The sequence below is a fragment of the Lepisosteus platostomus genome, chromosome 5 (genome assembly GCF_059453375.1).
Source record: "Lepisosteus platostomus isolate fLepPlt1 chromosome 5, fLepPlt1.hap1, whole genome shotgun sequence".
Classification (NCBI taxonomy): domain Eukaryota; kingdom Metazoa; phylum Chordata; class Actinopteri; order Semionotiformes; family Lepisosteidae; genus Lepisosteus; species Lepisosteus platostomus.
The window spans coordinates 42,636,211-42,659,146 of NC_142615.1; the positions used below are offsets into that span (position 1 = coordinate 42,636,211).

The window sequence follows — 22,936 nt, forward strand, 5'->3', positions numbered from 1 at the left end:
TTATAAATTTGATTGCTTCAGTAGAATTTTGGATTTTCTTTCGAAGATCTCACAAAGTATTGCCAGGATCTATATTTAGCATTCGGTAGTGATAACACTGCTGATATTGATGGAGTAGAAATCAATGATGTATTGACAGCTTTATCTGAAGCAAAAAGTCCTAGAATGCTGCCTATGAAGTTTTAGGATTCATACCAAGAAATACTCTTTGTTTTCCACCCCAAATGCTACTATTACATTACACATTATGCAAACATTACCAGTTTTAGTAGCTTCTGGGCGCAATTTTCCAAAACTGAAACTAATTACAAATTATTTAAGATGAACCATGTCCAAAAATTGTAAATCAGGATTAATATAATATCAACTGAAATTACTACAGAAGAAAAGATTTAACTGAAATATCAATAAGACTATGCAAGGCTAAAAAGTAGAACAGTTCAATTCATATAACTTTTATTTGTTATTTTTTGACACATTTTTTGACTCACACACTGGAAAACACTAATGTTTCTCTTTATTAGAGAATGTGAATAACAGTTTAACCCCAAATGTTTGTAATTGTGATTTTGTTAAAATTCAATTAATCATCTATCTATAGTAAGAAATTATTAAGAAAGTAAGAAATTGTTTTATTTGATAAACTATAAGACAATGAAGAGAGTTTACTTCGCTTTTGTTCTTTTAACTTAAGCGTTCAGGATCCAAATCCATCTGCGGACGGTTGTGTTTCTTGAATCTCTTGTAATCATCAAAAGTCGTTGTTTTGGGCTTCAGTTTTTCCTCGAGTTGTACCATGGATATTTTATATGATCAATACTTTTCATGCTCTTTTGCATTTTCCTTCACAAACAGAAAAAGTTCAAGGTGTTCATGTCACTGTGCTGCACATTTACACTGGACCACCTGTAACAGTACAGGACACGCAGTGAGGAATTCGTGCAGCTTTCAGCTCAGTGCAGAGTCCAGAGGGAGGACTCGCTCGCTGAATGATCTCTCAGGAAATCCCGGGTGAGATTCAAAAGGTAAACCTGGCTCTCTATGAACACGAGCAAAGAGTTCTCACTCAACAGAAGATTGCGATGTGAGTACAGTAATATAAAACACCTGGAGATGCCAGGGATTGAACGCAGGAGCTGTGGAGCAGTAAGTGACTTGTAGCGCTGACATAAGAGATACTTACATAAAGTGCTTTTACTGACCATATTACAAATCACAGGAAGTAAGGTCTTAAAACATTGGGTAGTAGTGGAATTTAAACACACGCCCCTGAGAGAGTGGAGCCTAAAATCCGGCATATTAGACCATTCAGCCACGCTACCTCTGGTCTCCTCTCCTTTCCTCACGTTGCTGAGTATAGGTGCCTTCATGCAATTGAGCCAGGTTTGAATCCCAGCCAATGCATCTCCAAATCTTTTCAAATGAATCTGTGATCTTGTAGCACATCCTCTGAAACCAGCAATCGAAATTGGAAATGTCTTCTTCAACACTGAAAAGCTCAATTAGGACGAAGCAGTTGTACACACGACAGCAGTACTGTATGTGTTCTTGATTGATTCAGACTCGTTCTCAGTGGTTCTTGCTCACCAAATAACTTAAAAGCTGAGGAAGAACGCTACGAAAAATACTAATCAAAATACAAAATAATAATCATTATTAACCAGAAACAGCAAAAAAACTGGTCACATTTGTGATTATGACGCTTCTCTGCTTCAGCAAGGTCAATAAAGGACTCTCTGAAAGTAGTAAAACACTAAAGAACTGCAAAACTGAATTCAAAATCATATTAGGAATTCTGAGTGATGCCTGCTGACATGCAATCTAATACGGATGTTGTCTTTAAATAAGAATTCTCTATGTTTCCCTGCCTTTTCCCTGGAGTGAAACTATTAGATTGAAGGAATTCTTACCACAGGTTTACAAGATGCCGTTGATATTTGGATAAATCTATGAACTCATGATTTTTATATACTTTAAATAACGGCCATACGCACAGAATAAAATGACAGTACTGATGAAGCACAGCTTATCTTTCCAAGACAGCTGATAAAGGCAAGCCAGTGGATACTCTAGCAGAACATGGAAAAACATTCAGCTTTGTAACCAACGCAACCACAGGAACAACATCAAGAAACAGATTCAATTCCCGATTTAGATCTTTTATCACAATCACAAATGCGACCAGTTGTGCTGCTGTTTCTGATTAATAATGATTATTGCGAGGAAAAAAAAACAGCTCCTTGGATTAAGAGCTAGAGCAACCAACACGCTCGCTGGTTGTGTTGGGTATTTTCCGTGGTGCTCTTCCTCAGCTGCAAAGTTATTTGGCGAGCAATGACCACTAAGAAAGAGTCTGAATCTGTCAAGAAGACAGGAATTCTAAGATCGCACTGCCGTTTTGTGTACAGAGATCTGCTTCTTCCTTATTGAGTGTTTTGGTGTTTAAGAACACGTATCCTACCTTGAATGCTAGTTTCAAAAGATGTTACCGGATCACAGATTTTCTTGAAAAGATTTGGGGATGCACTTACCGGGATTCAAACCCGGCTCAATTATTTAGAAGGCACCTATACCACCAACGCACTTCTGAGAAACACCTGCGAATTTCCACAATCCTCCTGTCACGACTATAGTCCCCCCTCCTTAAGGGTGCTCCAGCCCTTTCACTAAAGACTTCATTCTCTGCACCTGTTTCCCATTCCCTGCCCACCTTAAAAGCCAGGCGCTGACGCTCTTCCGGGCTCTGCATCTGATTTCCATATCGTGCGAGTCCGGGACCAGGAAGCGCCTGGTCCCGTTAAGGTTTTAACCTCGGTTCCCGTTCCTGTTCCCCGTCCGCCGGTTCCGACCCGGCCTTCGTGGTTTTTATCTTGTTCTGATGGATCTTCTGGTTTTGGACTTACTCGTGTGTTTTTGGATATTCCCTAAGGATTACTCTTGGATTGTTCGCCTCGGCCACACCTCCCCCGTGCACCAGCGCACCTTGGACACGCCCCCCTGTCTTCAGCCCCGTTTTCCTGCATGACGTTTCCCCAGTGTTCCCCCACTTCGTCGGATTGTGCCGTCCGCATAGGGTCCGGAAAGAACTGTTCATTACACCTCCCTCTCACCTACAAATTTATGAAGAGACAGACGTCCAATGAAAACTAATTTGATTCACTCAAGGCTCCGCTCTTTTGTTGTGATGTCATTTTAATTAATGTTAGCTGTGATAAGGTGTCGTTTCTGTCTCTTAAAGTTTAAGTCTGCTCCTTTCTTCCTGGTTTAGAAGTAACATGTTCCATGATTGTTTACAAACACCACTGTAAATTATTTGTCCAGCTCTAACGCCTGTGTGCGTTGACAAGGCATCTCCAAAGGACATATTAAATAACATGATCCTTCCTGTTACCATTCCTGTGGTTGGAGCGTTGTTTCGCCCTTTTTTGTTCTTCTACAATATTTGCAGACACGGCTTTATCACTCGAATTGTACAAAACATGTCAGTCCATGAAAATCATCAGTACTGCTGTTGTTCTATGCGTAGTTTAATCAAGGTAGTTGAGTGAGAAGGCAAAAAAGCACTCCCCCATTGATAAATCAATCATCGTCGCCCGTGTGACTGGATATAAAAATAACTGATTCATTTTTACCCAGACTCTGGAAGTTTCAATGCAATTATTTTTCCTTCCTTAGTTCTTCATTCCTATGAATTTACTCTGTAGTAAAGGAAACACAGAAGTGGGAAACTGTAGGCATTCTTTGTGAGTGGTGGATTGTGTTCAGAGAGCATCAGCACATCTCTAAGTCAGTTCCATTGATAGGTCTGTTGGGGATATAGCTCAGTGATAGAAGGCCTGCTTTGCATGTATGAGGTCTCGGCATCTCCAGGTGCTTTATATTACTGTGCTCACATCGCAATCTTCTGTTGAATGTGAACTCTTTGCTCATGTTCATAGAGAGCCAGATTTACACAATTAAATTCAGGCACACTTGAAGTGCTATGGTGTTGCTCTGCTGTTTTAAATGTACCTCTAAAGCATTTAGCTCTGTTAACTACCAAATGATTTGAACTAATTTTATGTCATATTCAGGAAATCCAGAGGTCTTCAGACGTGTCGTGGCTGTTGAAGAAGAACCGGGGTAAAGTGAGCTTGAAGTTCGAAAATGATTTTGGCACGCCTGTAGCGTTTACACAAAACCTCTAAGAGTTGCGAGAATACTTCCTTTGTGTATAAAATACATTGTGAATGCTTTCTCAGCCTTTACTTTTTCATTTTTATGACATTTTTTTTACCAAGCACGAATATTCTTTTGTCCATATCTCCGCAATGGAAGCACAGAACGCCATCAAACCAAATGCATTTTAAAGACCACGACTTGTGGATATTTCCACAGCCTTTACATCAAACTATCAGTGTGCTAATTATCTTTTTTAAAACCTCCGGTTTTTCATCGATGCGTAATTACGCACGAACTGGAACCCGGGGGACCGCTGTGTGCTCACGTTCACAACGTGAAAAATACTGTTCAATATGGCTTCATGCGAAAAACGTGTATATGACCATAGGAAGCAGAGCAGAGCAGTCTCCAATTACCCAGACTGTAAGCACGGGAATAAAGCTTTGTTTGATTTCTGAAACCCTTCCTTTACGTCCTGTTTTCATTCAGGTAAGGGTCAACTATATTGACAATACCACTGACAGCAGGAAGATTAAAATATTCTTTACTCAGCAGCTTATTAAAAACAGCTCCCATGATGTTCGAACCGGCTTTTTACACAGCACACTGACACAGCTTTGTGTTCTGAATCTCTTTTTCTCGTGCTTTTATTTAATATGGCACAATGCACTGGGATAGGGGTATTCTGTTCACAAACCAATAGCATTTAAACCACACCACCCACAATGCTGCAGGTAAGTGTTTTGCACACTAAGCAGGTCCTCTGACTTTTCCCAGCTTTGTTTTGGGTTGTGGAGCCTTTATTGTTTTATGATTTTTTGAAGATATTACTACAGGTAATACACTGGGACAGGTGGGTCGTCTTCATGGCTCAATAGCATTTCAAATACAACAGCCACTCTGCTGAAATCAAGTGTTTTTCAATATGGCACCATTAGATAGGCGGTACATGGGGATAGGGGAGCGCTATTCACGAGTCAATAGCTCTTCAAGCACAACAGCCACAGTGCTGCAACCAGGTGTTTTACACACCAGACAGGTCCCCTAACCTTATACAACCTTGCTTTGAGTTGTGGAACATTTCTTTCAAATCACTTGGGTTCATCAATCATTTGATCATTTTTCAGCATGGAATAAACCTATTACTTGTGAACTTGAACTTGAACTTGAACTTTATTGCCATATGTAACCGGTACTGGTACAATGGAATTCTTACTTACAGAAAGTCTCTCGATTGTAAAACAAGTGTAAAAAACAAAACAAAGTGCAAACAGTGCATCAAGACAATGTACAAACAAACAATAGACAATGTGCAAGTAAAAATGTAGACAGTTTGAATGTAAACAATACAGATGTGTAAACAATGACTGGAGATGTGCAATAGATAAGAAATCATAAAGAGGTAGATGGTGTAGGTGTGGTCCGAAGGGGGTGGCTAAATGTGTTCGCCAGTCTCACTGATTGTGGATAGAAGCTATTGAAGAATCTAGTGGTAAGTGTCCGTGTGCTCTTATATCTCTTGCCTGAGGGCAGTGGGGTGAAGAGCTCATGCCCGGGGTGGTGACTGTTCTCTGTGATGGCCAGAGATTGTTCCTTGGAGATTACCATCTGCTGATAAGATACAGATGCAGCCATTCAAAATGGGTGAGGTATTTCTCGGCATACCCCGGTGGGTGTGTCGCGGTATCACGCGGTATCACGCATTTCACGTGTGTCACGTGACTAACTATCCGGCGTCGCCTTGTAAAACCGCCAGGGGGAGCTTAACCTCTCATGTACAGCATTTGAGCCTTTAATTTTGAACTGTGTATTACAGCATGTTAATCATCAGTCATTAAAATGTTGGTATATTTTATGAAAGCAAGATTGCTCAGTTGGACAAAAGTACACAACCTACCTTTATCAGAAATATTTATGCATCAAAGCCTTTACTGAAGATATTACTAATAGTATTAATAATGGATGACTTTGGACAAGCTGTATACTCAAAGTATAATTTCTTTAGCACATTTGTACAAGCACTTGGAATCTGTCCAAGCCATACTTTGTCAGGCATTTTGTTTTACTTCAACGGGCATAAAAACTTCCTTGCTTTTAACAGGGCATTTCATAATTTCTAGCTACGAAAATGATTTAAAATGCGACACCTATCATTCAACTAGAGCTTAAAATATCACAAGGAAAAATACACACCGGTATTCCATTTCTCCCTAAACATTGTAAGCTTCGAAGTCTTTAACTAACGTGATACCGGAGTCAACAAGCATACTTTTAGAATTTGATTAAAAGGGAATATAATATGGAATCGCGAATCTAAAGAATTTAATAACGGTATGATTATATCCGTGTACTGCGGCAGGGCTGTGTAGGGCTGTTTCGCCTGCCTGATCATGCGAGCTGTCTTGTAGCCTACTGGTCTAGGTGCGTGACTACCAGCTGGCAGGTTGTGTGTTCGAATCCAGCTGGTGCTGGACTTTTCATTTTTATTTATTTATTTTTTAATCGCGTAACATAAACATATTACCGTATGCAAACTGTACTGTATACAGTATGTATATGTATATTTAATGTCTTAACTGTGCCCGTTTAATTGAATTTAAAAAAAAATTGTTTAACACGAACATTAAGCTGTTTACATCTTCCGCCTGAGAACAGTCACCCGTTGCTACCCAACGCAGAATGGTGATTGGCTGACACTATCTGACACCCCTCTGATTGGAGAAAAAAGACGTGCTGGTTTGCTATACATACTGTACCAGGAAGAGGATTTCTTTCTATTCAAAACGTGTATTTTAAAAGTTTAAGAAGTAAAAACCTTACAGCGTACACAGATTTCTAAACTGATCAGGATCGTTATCTTTGTCTTATGCATAATAATGTTCACCGCTCTGTCCAGCAAATTAATAATAAACTTTATTTTATATAGCGTTTTAAACGAATAAGTAATTAGATTGCTCATAAACCTCATCACTTGCTTTTTCTTTTTATTTAGGCTCAGATTTCAACTATAGATCGTATTATTAATAACCATAATAACAACCAACCAACAAAAACAACCATATAAACATAATGGTGGTGCTGGACCTTGCAGTTTTATTTATTTATTTTTTAATCGCGTAACATAAACATATTACAGTATGCAAACTGTACTGTATACAATATGTATATGTATATTTAATGTCTTAACTGTGCCCGTTTAAGTATTGAATATTCATATCCAATTTTACCACTGAAGGGAAATCTTAACATAAACATACAGTATATGGCTGGTCTCGGTACTTTAAAGAAAAAAATACACACCGGTATTCCATTTCTCCCTAAACATTGAAAGCTTCGAAGTCTTTAACTAACGTGATACCGGAGTCAACAAGCATACTTTTAGAATTTGATTAAAAGGGAATATAATATGGAATCGCGTATCTCAAGAAATTAATAACGATATAATTATATTCATGTTGCAAAAGAACTGCAACGGACATAAAAACTCCCTTGCATGGTTTCATTACGACCAGAATCGGTCTTGAGATATTTTTAACTTGATTTACAGTATTTGAGAGGTATGTCTTAACACCGATACTACAGTGCTTAAGTACTGCTCACGTATATGTTTCTAGGTTTATATTATGCATTTCATACGGTCAAATTACTTTTGAGCAACTAATAAGAAGCGCGAAACGGTATGTGTTTTACTTTCATTTTGTGCTGGGACCCGTGGATTGATTAGAGATATCAAGTACATACAAGTCATTTTTTAAATGTTGTAGTTCGTCTTGAAAAAATGTTACGAGTACATCATCTATCAACAATTACACAGGTTCTGTTTCCATATTGCGGATTTTGGTTACGTAATATTATTTTCTAGATTTCACGTTGTGAATATGATGGGATGTCTGATGGGATGTCTCTAAAAATCCATCCTCTGTAAAACGTCTTCTCTAGTTGTCCTGCATATGTATTCGCTAATAAAGCTGTGTGTTCTGAGCCTGGATTTCTACATTTCTGTATGAACCAGCTTAGAGGGCTAAAGACAGCTTGTGTTTAAATTGAGTGTAAGGCAATTTATGCTTCTAAAGTCATGGTCAGCATTTATCTTTGTACTGTGCTGTAAACTTGTTCTGTGCCAAGTCACATTATTTTATAGCGTTTTTATAGCGTTATCAAATACGGTGTTACTGTAGTTTACTGAGTCCCATGTCACATGGTCTGTGATTGAAACCTGTAAAACCGGTTTAATTCGTCACAGCCAGCACTCTTCAGGTGTGAGGGTCTTCTGCTCAGAATGAAACGCTAAAATGTTTGTGTATATTCTAATGGTAGTGGGGGCGGGGTGTGTGGGAACAGGTTTGGTTGAAATTGCATTGGAGATCTATGTTCTTCACACCTGAAACATTTTCTCTGAAAGCATTTTCTTCACAGTTTAACCGATCTTGTTACAGCATGTTACAGTTTACTATTATTAACCATATTAATTTTAAGTGCTTAATGTAAAATCTTGTAAAAATATATTTTCATTGTTCAAATATACATTAAGTCTGACTATCATATAATAAGTTAAATACAAAACTAAAGAAAAAATAGGGTTAAATATAATTCAAAATATTTTGCTAACAATGTTAACTGTTTATGAATAATAAAATGTATTAACTAAGGAGTAGGATGGCACAGTTGTTAGTATGTTTTTTGTTTTGTTTCTTTTTCATAAATACAACAGTAGTACCTGATGTCTCAGTGGCTTTCAAAATTAAATTATGCATGCAAACCTGTGAACTAGAAAGATAACTAAGATATCCATCCATTATATTCCATAATATCCATGAAATATATGGCGCTGAAATACAGTATGTGTGACGCATAAAAGACACCAAGGGATTGGGTGAGCTCCCATCACAAAAAAAAAACTGCGAACCTGCACTACAGCGACCATAGTACAGTATGGAGACCAAGGCGTTTTACGGGAAGAGACGGGGTGCTTCTGCCACCCCAGCTTCCAAAGAGCGAAGGGTAAGCAAATACAGCAGACTTCATCTGAAATATGTGATTACAGCGCATATTACAAGGTATTATTGCCGTTTTGAATTTTAAATTCAATTATAATTATTTCTTTGTAGCCTGTTCTTCAAGAAAACACCGCACGGGCGAAACGATCTACCACCAGGACAGTAAAAAAGAAAGCGGTAAGACGGAAAAAAAGAAAAGTTTATTTTGACTTCTGTTCCGCGACTGATGAATACCACTGTGTGACTTTATTTCTTACATGAATTATGTTATTTTGCCACAGGCCGTGGGTCTCTGCTCTCGGCCACTGGCTAGGGTGCCAACCTGTAGAAGCAGCACCTGTATGGAGACATTTCGGCAGCAGCGGGAGCATTACGATGCATTACTGGGGAGGATTGGGAGACTAGAGTTCCAGCAGTCAAACAGTTGAGCAGCTGTGTCCCGAAAAGTGCCTCTCCCCGCCGCGCAGGCTGCAATGCCTGGCGGAAGCTCTGCCCCCCGCAGAGCACACACCGCCTCAGGACACTCCATCCCGGCCTCTCAGTTCACCACTGCGCAGGAATCTGTTGATGCTGTCCCCGCCGGCTATCTCCCCCCAGGAAGCACAGCGGAATTCACAGATGCCAGTGGGACGAATAATTCTCCCAGATGTCCAACTGCTACCCATCACCCAGGAGATGGAGGGGGGGTTGTACTTGCAGTGCATTGGCATAGACGGGAAAGCAAGAGCCGACCGCTACGCCGCCCTCGTGTTTCGAAATCTTGTGACTTTTGAAATTTACTGGAGGTGGACCACGTCTGTAAATTTCGATGGGTCCAGAGGCAAAAGTGCCTTGCCTTGCAATCTCCGGGAAACCACTAGAACGATGGTGAATCGGAGATTCTCAACCCTTGCTGCGTACGACTGGAAAAGAATTCGTGATCGGATCAACGAAATGCTTCGTAGGAGGAGGCGGTCTTTTCCTCTTGTCTAACAGTCTGTCCACAAACAAAACATTCCTGTTAGACAAGAGGAATTGAAAAAAAAAAACAATTTTGTCAATGAAAACCGGTGTGTGTGTCTCTCCCTGCTGGATGTCCCTCTCACAAACTGCTGAATGAATAAAATAATTTTATTGAAAACGAGTTTGCGATTGCCTGGTCTTTAAATTCTTGAGATACGCGATTCCATATTATATTCCCTTTTAATCAAATTCTAAAAGTATGCTTGTTGACTCCGGTATCGCGTTAGTTAAAGACTTCGATGCTTAAAATGTTTAGGGAGAAATGGAATACTGGTGTGTATGTTTTCTTTAAAGTACCGAGACCAGCCATATACTGTATGTTTAAGTTCCAAAATTAATATCGTTTATGGGCTTCACACGCGTTGCAGTATGCTCAGGCACTAAGTAAAAGGAGATGCTTCGTATTGCTTGACTAATTTTAAAAACTAAGTTATAAATGCAGACGCTCCCTCGATGCGCTGCTCTGGTGCGTCAGCTCCTACACAGTGCCTGTCTGCCGTAAGCGTTACAATATACTAAATACTAAATACTAAAGCCAATACTGGCTCAATGGGCTTTGACGTGCTAATGCGTTGGTTTAACAGTCCGGGTGTGGCAGGCTTCCAATGTCAACTCAACTCGATTGGAAGACAATGAACGTATTTTAGCCCTAAATGAATTAATAGCAAACATGGTTTACATAAAATACATTTTTCCAAGAAAGTTTATAATAATACGATCTATAGTTGAAATCTGAGCCTACTTTAAAAATAAAGGAAAAGCATTTTCAGAGAGCAATCACGCTGTGTTTATGTAGAAAAAGTGATTAGGTTTATGAGCAATCTAATTACCTATTCGCTTAAAACGCTATATAAAATAAAGTTTATTTAGAGATGAATGATCAGTGTCGCAGTTTAAATAATGTGAGTCAGGAAACTAACACAGCGCCACCGGATTTAATAACGCAATAAAAACGCTATAAAATAATGTGACACAGTACAGCACAGTACAATAATACTGACCATGACTTTAGAAGCATAAATTACCTTAAACTCAATTTAAACACACGCTGTCTTTCTGTATGAACCTCTAAGCTGGTTCATACAGAAAATGTAGAAATGCATTAGCCTGATTATGATTAAAAAACACATAATTAAACACGCGTTTGCGATTTGAATCAGAACACGATTTAAATCAATATAAATGTTTATATTGTAACGCATACTGTCCAGCCTCCATTTCTCTATAAAAATTTACTGTTGCACACACACACACAATAGAAGCAGGAACCGCTGTCAGAAGGGAAGATATGTTCAAAATATCGCAAATATCGATCATGTTGCGATATTTTGAAATATAAAAGTCAATTGATTGTCCATAATATCGCTTACCTATTTTTTCGAAGAAATGTTTGTTAAAATAAGAGTCCAGCACCAGCTGGATTCAAACACACAACCTGCCAGTTGGTAGTCACGCACCTAGACCAGTAGGCTACAAGATTTCCCTTCCTTGGTAAAATTCAATATCTACAACGGGCACAGTAAAGACGTTTACAGTAAGTCTTTCTACGACAGACCAACGGACCACGAGTGCCCCTGTCGGTCAACCAATCACGCACCGCGGTACCCCGTGTCATCATACTTGCGGTACGTGTCTGTACCGCTCACTTTGAATGGCTGCATCTGTATGATCACTATATTGACCATATACAATTTCTTGCATAAGGAATTCATGTTTTGCATACACCGATCCCCCCGGAGTCCCAAGTGATTCTGGTTTTGGTAAGCTAAAGGACAATGAGCTTCACGATACCAGTATGAATAATTTTGTTCAGGTTGATTCTGTTGGTTCTGTCACGAATCTCCCTCACGCAGGCAAGCGATCCCGCATTCCCTCGAGCTCTCCCCATACCAAATGTGCACGCGTCAATCAGTCCTCTACTTAAACCCTCATCTGTCCCCCGGTCATTGCTCACGATTGAGATTCTCTCCCGGAGCTACCCTTCAAACTACGCCTTTGCCTTACTATGACTTCTCCCCTGGACCTCGACCCCGCTTTTCCGACTACCGCTTTAGCCACTCGATTTTGTACCTTCGCCTGTTTTACGCTTTCTCGGATCCTGACCCCAGCCTGTCTCTTCGTTTACGCCTCTGCCTTCTGAATCCACACCGACGCAACTTCTACGCCTTCCCAGACTCCGACCCCTGCCAGTCCCTTGACTACACCTTCGCCTGTCGATTCTGTGTGACAGGTTCTGAGTGTCTTGGTTACATCCGTTTGTGTGTATAGATGAAAAAGCTATTGAAGAGCACCCCCACACCCCCCACCCATCTCGGTGGAAGTTGCCATGTTAAAAAAATACTATAAAGATAATTAAAGTTGCACACAACAAAGCATGACTGTGAAAGGTCAGGAGGCCTGCCTAGTGAGCACAACACTTGATTACAGTCAAAAAATCATTAAAAAATAAAGAAATGTTCCACAACCCAAAACAAAGCTGGGAAAAGTCAGAGGACCTGCTTAGTGTGCAAAACACTTACATGCAGCATTGTGGGTGCTGTGGTTTAAATGCTAATGGTTTCTGAACAGAATACCCCTATCCCAGTGCATTGTGCCATATTAAATAAAAGCACGAGAAAAAGAGATTCAGAACGCAAAGCTGTGTCAGTGTTCTGTGTAAAAAATCGGTTTGAACATCATGGGAGCTGTTTTTAATAAGCTGCTGAGTAAAGAATATTTTCATCTTCCTGCTGTCAGTAGTATTGTCAATATAGTTGACCCTTACCTGAATGAAAACAGGGCGTAAAGGAAGGGTTTCAGAAATCAAACAAAGCTTTATTCCCATGCTTACAGTCTGGGTAATTGGAGACAGGGCTGTTCTGCTTCCTAAGGTCATATACGGGTTTTTCGCACAAAGCCATGTTGAACAGTATTTCTCGCGTTGTGAACGTCTGTACACAGCAGTCCCCCAGGTTCCAGTTAGTGCGTAATTAAGCATCAATGAAAAACCGGAGGTTTTAAAAAAGATAATTAGCTCACTAATAGTTTGATGTAAATGCTGTGAAAATATCCACAAGTCGTGGTCTTTAAAATGCATTTGGTTTGAAGGCGTTCTGTGCTTCCATTGCAAAGATATCGACAAAAGAATATTCGTGCTTGGTCAAAAAAATGTCATAAAAACTAAAAGTAAATGCTGAGAAAGCATTCACAATATATTTTCTACACAAAGGAAATATTCTCGCAACTCTAAGAGGTTCCGTGTAAACGCTACAAGCGTGCCAAAATTGTTTTCGAACTTCAAGCTAACTTTACCCCGGTGATAAGAGCTACAGCTATCACAACTAGTGTTTAAAATAGTAATAGCTCCTGTCTATTTACACTGTAATTTACACTAGCATTTCCATAAACAATTTGCTCGTAAGAATGCTAAAAAATTAAATGGGTATTCTAAAAAAAATATTCTGAATCTTTTCGCCATTAACAGTTTCACTGTGACTTTGCAGGTAACACGTCTATTATGAAAATCATCTTTCGAACGCGATCAATAACCGCACCGGAAAAAAATATCGGGGAAAAAAACGTGAAAATCGGCTCTTCAGAAATTGGAAATATATTCCCGAGAGGAGTGCTTTTCTCGACGATTAACATTCTTTGCAGGAGTCACTTCTCCCAACAAACATCTGCAGGTTTCCGTAGTGTGCCTGCAAAGAGTGATTAATTCGAGACTGGCACATGTCCCGATTTTATTTAACAATGCTACAGTAGATACACATTTTCTAATGCAGCCTTCATTACAATACAGTTCATTTATCGAAAGCCTGGTATGTAAAAAAGAGTGAAACAAAAATATATGGATTACAATCTTTCAAAGCTGAAGATGTTACTTAGATAAATTGAAATTTTATGTATCCAGACGCTTTTTTATTATTATTTTTATTTATTTATTTTTTATTTATTATTTATTTTTTTTCAGACGCTTTTCAACCTCTGCTTTTAGAACTTTGCTGTGCTTCCTGAATCATTTTCAGTGTTATAAACTGGGTGTAGAGGGAGCGATCTCTTTGTAGAGCAGTTGATAGGCTGGAGCTGTTCAGACTACTCTTGCTATTTCTCAAATGCTTCAATCATTTTTCTTTCATGCTAGGAAGCGAGTGTGTTTGGTTTTCGTTTAACTGTTTCTCATTGAAGATTTGGGAATTAACGACGAAAGAATCAGTTGCCTAGGCAGAAGCTTTGGTTCACAACGATCTTGAAGACATGCCCATGTAGAGCAGCGTGTGATGATTCGTACTATAAAAGACCAAGTACTCAAAGTGACGTCTGCGTTAACCATTTAGACTTTTCATCTTGGGCGCACTTTTCGAAAGCAAAGATAGAAAAGTTGTGTTGAATCATAATAAGACAGCTGTCGGCAGAGTGGTGCAATGGACGTGTGCTGGGCCCATAACCCAGAGGTCGATGGATCGAAACCATCCTCTGTTATAAACATTTTATGCACGATTGATAACCACACCATCCGTTTAATGAAGTGCATTAAAACTAATTTTTTCTCTCGTGTGTATGCAAGCTTCACACTTATGTTACTCTTTAATCTTTACCAATAGCAGATGCCCAAATGTATCTTTGGTTGTTCTGAGATCCTTGATAGTTTCCTCAAATTCTTCAAATGAACATCCATATCAAAGCAATTATGTTTATATATATTACAATTGAGGTACATATTTAAAATAGCAACGTACATTTGTATAATGCTTATTTAATAATAATTGTCAAGGACTGTCAAGATCTCCAACAAATCTGTGTTCTAATTTTAAAATATTTTTGCTAAGGATACAACGGGTGTATAAATGAATTCTCCCAACAGCCAGTTGAAGAAAAATTCCCCATGTGAAGATGGTTTTCTTGGACATTGACTTAGGTACTTAATTGTTTACTTGTTGTAGTTCCACACGAGTAAAACATGAAGATTTCCTGCAACATTCAAGAGGGTTTGCGAAGAAATCCCTTCAATTTTTAGCGGAGATTATGTTTACATCATTTCAATCTGAAGCGCGTCCCTGAGTGCGTTTGACCCACCAGCCCTTTGTTTAACAGCTGCACAGGGACACATTCTTTACTTGTAGTTCCACTCTTCCTGACTGGCAACCCCTCACACCTGCACGTGTCACAACCTAAGGTGTGGTCATTAGACACCCGTGGGGTCTTGTTCTGTTCTTGCTAATTGTTTCCTCCCCATCGCAGGCAGGAGTCCATGCAAAGAAGATGTGCTGGACAGAGCTCAAAGGGCGCAGCTGGGTGGCTTTCCTTCTGAGTGACGTTCCTGCAACAGTCTCCCGCTACTCTTGGTGCGCTCATGCCGCAACACAGGAAGGCTGGAGCAGGTGGCTGTATGCTGTGCGCACAGCCGAAGTAGGTCACTTGGGGGAGCGTTAGACTGAAGATCTAGAGGTCCCTGGTTCGTGTGTTGGCCAAGTGGGAAGTCGTTGGTTTTGTAAACTGAAGACCATGGGTTTGAGCCCTCTCTGTGTTTTCTTCATTCATCGTCCTGTTCCTTATCTAGGTCTTCAAGTACCTTGCAAAACGTCTGTTACTGTTACTCTTTTTCAAAGTGGAAGCGCATAGTTGCCTGTTAAAGCCTTCTTTCACAAATAAATTCAGAATAATACAAAGGAGACATTTTACAGTCATATATAAACCAGCAACAGTATCAATGCACACATTCAGAAGAGATTACAATGCCAATAGAAAAACGCACTTGCTCCAGCAAATTACATCACGTATCATGTTTGATTTTCATTTCAAGCTTTGTGATAATAAGAGTGTGTTGTGTCGCTCACTGCCTCAGTTTGGGGTTTACGACGATGTCGTGCTTGGGTTGGGGGTTACCTTTTAATGGTACTCACGTGCCTTGGCGGGTTTTTGCCATTCTGTGTTAGTTTCGAGTTATGCACCATAAAGGGCTTTCGCGGTGTAACATTGGCGACGAGGATGGAGCTCACTGTCACCACCTTCCCCATTCCTCTCTTTAACCTGGCGAGCCTACAGTGCCCTGGACTCGCTGCCTGGACTTTCTTGAGACTTAATGGGCTGCACTTGACCTCAGAAACATGCTGGATGCCTGGAAAAAAGTGATCCCCATACACAGCCTAGGGACCAAGGGACAGCGCATTTTACACACTCTCGGCCCGGCTGCAACATATGCTGAAACCGTGGAGCTTCTGAAAGCGCCCTTTCTCTCCACTTCCTCTCCACCCTGACAGCCGGAACTTGACAGCTTGTCGTCACACACATCAGTGTCTTCCGCTACACAAGGGTGTAACTGGGGACTTTTCGCGTGTGAGGTGAATGTGATACCACAACACTACGGAAACAGTGGGAAACTGTGCCCAGCAGCCCAGTGCTGAGCTTCGCCAATTCGATTCAGCTGCTTCCAGTGCCTTTATTGGAGTGCGCTGATGGACCGTGCTCTCTCTCCGCTTTTACTACTTGCACGAATCACTGCAAAAAAAAGCCAATCGCTGTGAACGAACGGTGCTTTACAGAGGGGTATTGCCTGACTGGATCGTTGATGAACGACAGAGGCCACTCCGACCTCTTCTCGGTTTTCTTCAATGACTTACTAAGGATTTTCTTCACATCCTCCCATGCAGGGGAAGCCAGTTACACCAAAGCAAACGCAGGAAAGTGCATTTCAAGCAGAGACCAGGAGGGACCTGTTTACACCGAGAGTAGTCGGAGTACGGAACAATGCACCCAGCCCTGTTGCTGGAGTCGATTCTTGATGAGATCTTGGGCTCACTAAGAGCCCCCGCTGGATGCTAATCTTTCTGTTTTTCTTGCAGGTGCTGAGCTGCTTTTAAGCCGAAATAGCTCGTCTTGGCCTGTCGGCACAGCCCAATTGCAAATGATCGGCTCCGCGTACAGAAGTAACTAGCGTTTGGTACAAGAGTGCAAGAAGGCACCAGAAATACATTGGGAACAAATGACCGGTGGCTCAAGACCTCTGTGAAGTACAGGAGTCTGCAGAAAGAGGCTGTTTCTGCTCAGTCTCGAACCAGGGACCTTTTGTGTGTTAGGCAAACGTGATAACCGCTACACTACAGAAACCTGCAGGGGCTGCTGCTGGTGTCTCGCTTGCATTTCAGGCTGAGAAAGGCAGGAAACAATTAGCAAGAACAGAATAACACCCGACATGTGTCTAATGACCAAACCTTTGCATTGTGGCCACAACAACCCCGGTTTTAATCCGGGTCACAGCAGAATAGGGGCGTCTGCTTTCACTACGTCCACGAATGAAGGCAAAAAAACCTGGGACCTCCTCTCTCCTTTGCAGTGAGCACTATTTTTTTCATTTTCTTCCCTTGTATTTTCCTTGCTCTTTTACTGTCCTTTTCCCCCCACACGGAGACGGAAAACATGCCGAAACCACGTTTCACCCTGTGTTTGTGCAACTTGTACAATGTACAATGTACAGGAATGTAAACCATGCAGCTCCAGTGGTGCAACTGGTCAGCATGTGGTACTTATATAGCAGTGCACAGCGGAGTCATGCCCAGGTTGTGAATTTGAGCCTCACCTAGACCAGTGTGGCCGGTGTCTTTAGCTACTGAAAGCAACTCCTGAGTTTAGGTGCTCTTAGGTATTTGCTGGAGATCAGGTCTAAATTAACATAAATGAAACAAGTAAAGTTTTACTCTGTACCACACCCAAAGAAGGCTCCACTGCCAAAACGTTATTCAGGATGGAATAAACCTTTACTCGTTCCTTTGCAGCCCACGCATGCTGACACAGCTACTTACTTAAATTACCATCAGCTGTGGACCCCCAGCTGGCCTGTGCACAGATAGATGAGAGATATCTTCTTAGATGAGAGGAGCATGATGGAGTACCAAAAACCTGAAAAAGCTCTAGCACTTAGATTCTGTGTTTTTGTTGTTCCCCAGATATGCTTTTAATGTTCTTTTTGTTTTGCAGTGAGCACTGTTTTTTAACTTTCTTCCCTTGTATTTTCCTTGCTATTTTACTGTCCCTTCCCCCCCAGGCGTAGATGGAAAACATGCCGAAACCCTGTTTCACCCTGTGTTTGTGCAACGTCAGTCTGGGCAGGTCTTTAGCTACTGAAAGCAACTGTCCAGTTTAGATGCTGCTACATATAGGTCATCCTAAACACCTTATCTAGTGGGATTGTAGTCTGTTAGGTATTGAGTGAAGCGTCTACACAGTGTACAATTTAAAGGTCAAAGCAAGACAATCAGATGTGAGGAGAATTCAGAACACGAGCCTCTGCTTTATAATTTCCTGAGCTTTTGATGAACATCTAAGTGAAAGACAAATTCACTATTTTCACTTTTTGTTTAAAGAACACTGTTATCACATGTTCTGCACTCACGACGGTGTTTAACAGTGCTCTTTTCTACACTTTTTTCAAGCCACCAAGCCTGTGTTGCACTTCAGTGCCGGCTGTGCTGGACACCCTGTAGATCATGAAAAGCATATTGAGCTCCTTGGTCATGAAATTGCCAGATAAAAGCCATTTCCCATCCTTTCTCAACTTGCTCGGCAAGCAGGCAGAACACAAACCGAACGCAGATGTATCAGAGCGGTGTGTCCAAGTGGCCGTAAAAAAACACTTCTCTGTTGGTGCTGTGGCTCACTTGGTTAAAGTGCCTGCCTTGTTGACAGGAAATCCTGGATTCAAATCCCAGTGGTGCTTGTCCTGCTGTGCAGTTTATCTTTATAAATAGCACCATTCTTCTGCATTAAGTTTAATGGAGGTGTTCATTTCGTTTTTGGCACAACTTGTTATTCAAGAAATCCATAAAAAGATAAAATGCAGAATTACTGACAGCTGGCAAGAAAATGATAATTTTTTTTTTGTCTTTAGCCAAAAACCTGTGAATGTAGAATGTAGAAAAAACACAATGTGTGTCACTTTCTCAGTCAGGGTGTCCTTCGGTCCTTTAGTGTATTACAGGTTATGCATGTACAGCCTTTGATATGCAATAGTGAATTTGCAGGTATCCTGGGGAGGGAAGAAAAACCTAAATGAAGGAAATACATATTTAAAGGGGGTGTAAGTCTTAAATGTGTTCTGTCACATCTGGGTGTTAACTGAATAGATTCTTTGTATTAGTTTTTGTGATTTGACACAAACTTGTATTTCTCAGGAGACATCAGAAAAATGGTGGAATTTGCGGGTACAGAAAGTAACTTGAACTGAACAGGCAAATGTAAGGTTATGTTAAAGTAAAAAAAACTTTGTCACCTTTTTCAACGTGATTATTAAAGACAGTTTCTCGGAACCGTATCTCTTCTCGATTCTGCGGTCCAACAATATCAGTGGTGAAACAAGCAGAACGTAACGGGAGAGTCATCCAGTCGATTGAAAGGTTGTGTAAAAGACGCTGAGAAGTGTGGTTTAAAAACTTTACGCACCAGGTAGGAGTCAACCCTACAATCTTCTGATCCAAAGTCAGACCTGTTATATATTGCGCCACTGGTCCTGATACCCAGACAATACCACTGTGAGCTTTGTGCCGCTATTAGTAATACTATACATCGCTCCGGTCCAAATGTTCTCAATTAGAATCACGTGTTTTCTACTTGTATTTAGCTACTAGGTCTTTCATTTGGTCTGTTTTAAAAATAGCATCTCTTTAAAACAGACAAACGGTTTTATGTGTCGCGCTGAAATTCACACACGGAGAAAGTCACACGAAAGATAATCACAGATAAGATATCGTGTTTAAAAAGAAAACCAGAGTGGCGATAGAAAACAAAGGCTTATACACACGATGCTAGTCCTACCACTGAACTAAGCTCCTGAGAGGTGCTTTTGCCTGTGGCTCTTTAATTGTGTTAGGAAGAGTGACACGTCTACACAGTGCACAATTTAAAGGTCGAAGGAAGACAATCAAATGCGAGGAGAATTCAGAACACGAGCCTCCACTTTATCGTTTACTGAGCTTTCGATGAAAGTCTAAGTGAAAGACAAATTCACTATCTTCACTTTTTGTTTAAAGAACACTTTTATCACATGTTCTGTACTCCCGATGGTGTTTAGCGTTGCTCTTTTCTACACTCCTGATTTGAGGATCCCCAGCTAAAATATTTTTTTTAAATACAACAAAATTGCAATATATTTAATATTTTTTATGTTTACATTTATATTCACTCATGCCAAAAGCTTGTATTCTCTGCATATATCACAATGTGGAAAGAAGCCCACTCACATTTAGAGGAGATAGTATTTAGGTCAAAGCTAATTCGAAGTGTGTCTCTGGGTGTGTTTGAATTACCGATGTTGTGGTTGACTGAAGGACACGCTCACGGTGCCATAAAAACTGACACGTCATTTTTTGTTCTACATTCGCAGGTTTTAGACTAAAGACAAAAAAAATCGTTGTCATTGTCTGCACCGACAGGGAAGATTAGTATTTAATCTATCGCAATATGTTTTTTAAAAACAAGTTGTTCCAGAAATGAACACTTCCATTAAACTTAAGGCAGACACCTGTTGCTGTCCATAACGACAAATTCTGCATTTGCTAGACATGCGTGTTAACACAGGGCCGGCAGAGCCCTTTCTTTTTACAGCCGCTTGGACACACCGCTCTGAGACACCTGCGTTCTGTGTGCGCTGAGCCTGCTTACCAAGCAAGTGATGAGAAATGGCTTTTATCTGGTAATTTCTAGTCCAAGGAACTCAATATGCTTTTTATGTTCGACATCTTCGAGGAAAATGGTGAAATCGCAGGTGGAAGAGGAAAATAATCTTTGAGTAGAGGAAAGACGACCATCTCAAGCGTTAACTCATGTCAGGAGGCTAACTTCTGTGACGAGGTGGTGTTTACGGTGATGGACTACTAATCCATTGTGCTCTGCACGCGTGGGTGTGAATTCCATCCTTGTGAAGTTCAGTACAGCAGGAACACTTGGCCCACAAGCAGTGACAGTATCAGAGGTGTCTGCAGTATGTGAGCAGCAATAAAATAACTTGCCGTGGAAGCATGTGTGCCTGCATTAATATAGCTCGAGCAGAAAAAGCAACACAAAGACCAACTTAAAGTCAACAGGACGTTTCCGTAGCTGAAAACACAGCCATGGCGCTCTAGCTGAAGCTTCATCTCACAACGTCAGCACGACTCCGCTGCCAACTGTTGTACCACCGCTGACCGATTGCGCTACTGGAGCTGCACAGCCCGATAGCGTATTTTCGCAGTCCATTCAAACAGTGCTTCTTCCCTAGGCTACATGCCTCAGGAGTTTTTTATATCGGTCAAATATTCATTGGAAAAGGTTTATCGATGCGTGAGGTGGGAACCACACCCGGATTCACTGCTTGGAAGGCAGCTATGTTCACCATTATTGTACCAAACCGCTTATGATGCAAGCTTGTTATTTTGTGTAATACTCATTCAGTTTTTATTTAATTGACCGAGTTAATGTATTTACATATTAAAATCATAAAGCTTCATGTAATTGAAATTACTCACTAAACGACTAACACACTTGCTGTTTAAGTGTTTTGTAATCCCTTTTCTCTGTTAAAGATGTGATATGATGGGATGTAGAGATGTAGAGAAAATATGTAGAGAAAAACGCCTACTAAAAAATGCATTTAATCATTCAAATGTTCAGTAAACCACTGTGCAGTTGTTTTAATTAACATTGGTTATGACAATGTGTTGTTTTTGTCTCATAAAGAGTCTGCTCTTTTATTCCCTCTCACCGGCGTCGGAATAACTTGTTAAATCTTTTCACAGTCCCAATAAAAAATATTTGTCCAGGTTCTAACGAAGTCAAGCATTTGCCTTTGTGCGTTGACATTGCTCGTCTCGAAAGGACATGACATAACAAAGCAATCTGTTTGTTGTTGTTATTCTTTTGGTTACAGCTCTTTCATTCCTTTACATTCTCCTGCAATATTTACAGGCCGGTAAATATTGCACAATTGTCCATCGGCTCAGGACACTCTTAAGCAGTGCTTTTGTTCTATGTGAGGTGGTGTATAAAACGATGTAAAAATAGGCAATACATTTGCTCAGAGTGACACGAAGTTTGAATGTGACTTTTTTTTCCTTATAATTTCTTCATTTCAATAAATTTATCCGGTAATAAAGGAAGAGCAGAAGAGAGGAAGTGTTTGCAGACTTTCTTCATTTGTATTGGTGTTGCTTTTGTGTAAAGAAGCCTCAGGATACACCGTGTGGTCAGTCAGTTTTTCAGTGCATTAAAAAAGTACTTCCTACCTTGATCACGAGCTTCTTTTTGGGGAATCACTTTACAATTGAGTAAAGCAAACACACTGACCTCATACCGTGGCAGGATCTTACTTAGTCATTTGGAGATCTGTTTTGCCAAGACAGACGTTAATTATTTCCTGGCCCACACTGTTTCAGAGTGCTGTGATTTCATGTCAAAGCTGAAAAGACAACCCAGTAGCTGACAAACCATTTCAGTGTCTGAATGGAAAGTTGAACTGCGAGACTGCGAGCAGGTCCTTGAAGTTGCTGTTCAAGTAGGTCCTGCTGCCGAAATGCAAATCCCTCCTTCAGCCTGAAGAAGCTGTCTCTACATTACTCATCGCCCAGCAGGCACAGCGAGGATGATGTGGTGCATGTCTGGGCCCAAAGACGGATGCATCACAGGACTTCACTCGGAAGATGCCGAGCTGGAATCCGTGTGAGGAAGATGTATCTGACAGACCTCAGAGAGCTGAGCTGGATCACATCCCTTCTGAATGATATTGCAGTAACACTCCACCACTCCTCTTTGTGTATTTGATATTTTCATTG

General features: G+C 40.6%; 1 protein-coding gene across 1 annotated transcript in view; it reads left to right on the plus strand.

Annotated features, from left to right (window-relative positions):
* The window catches only part of LOC148666772 (scavenger receptor cysteine-rich type 1 protein M130-like), a 361,406-nt gene that overhangs the window by 152,385 nt on the left and 186,085 nt on the right, over positions 1–22,936 (plus strand). The window lies entirely within an intron of this gene.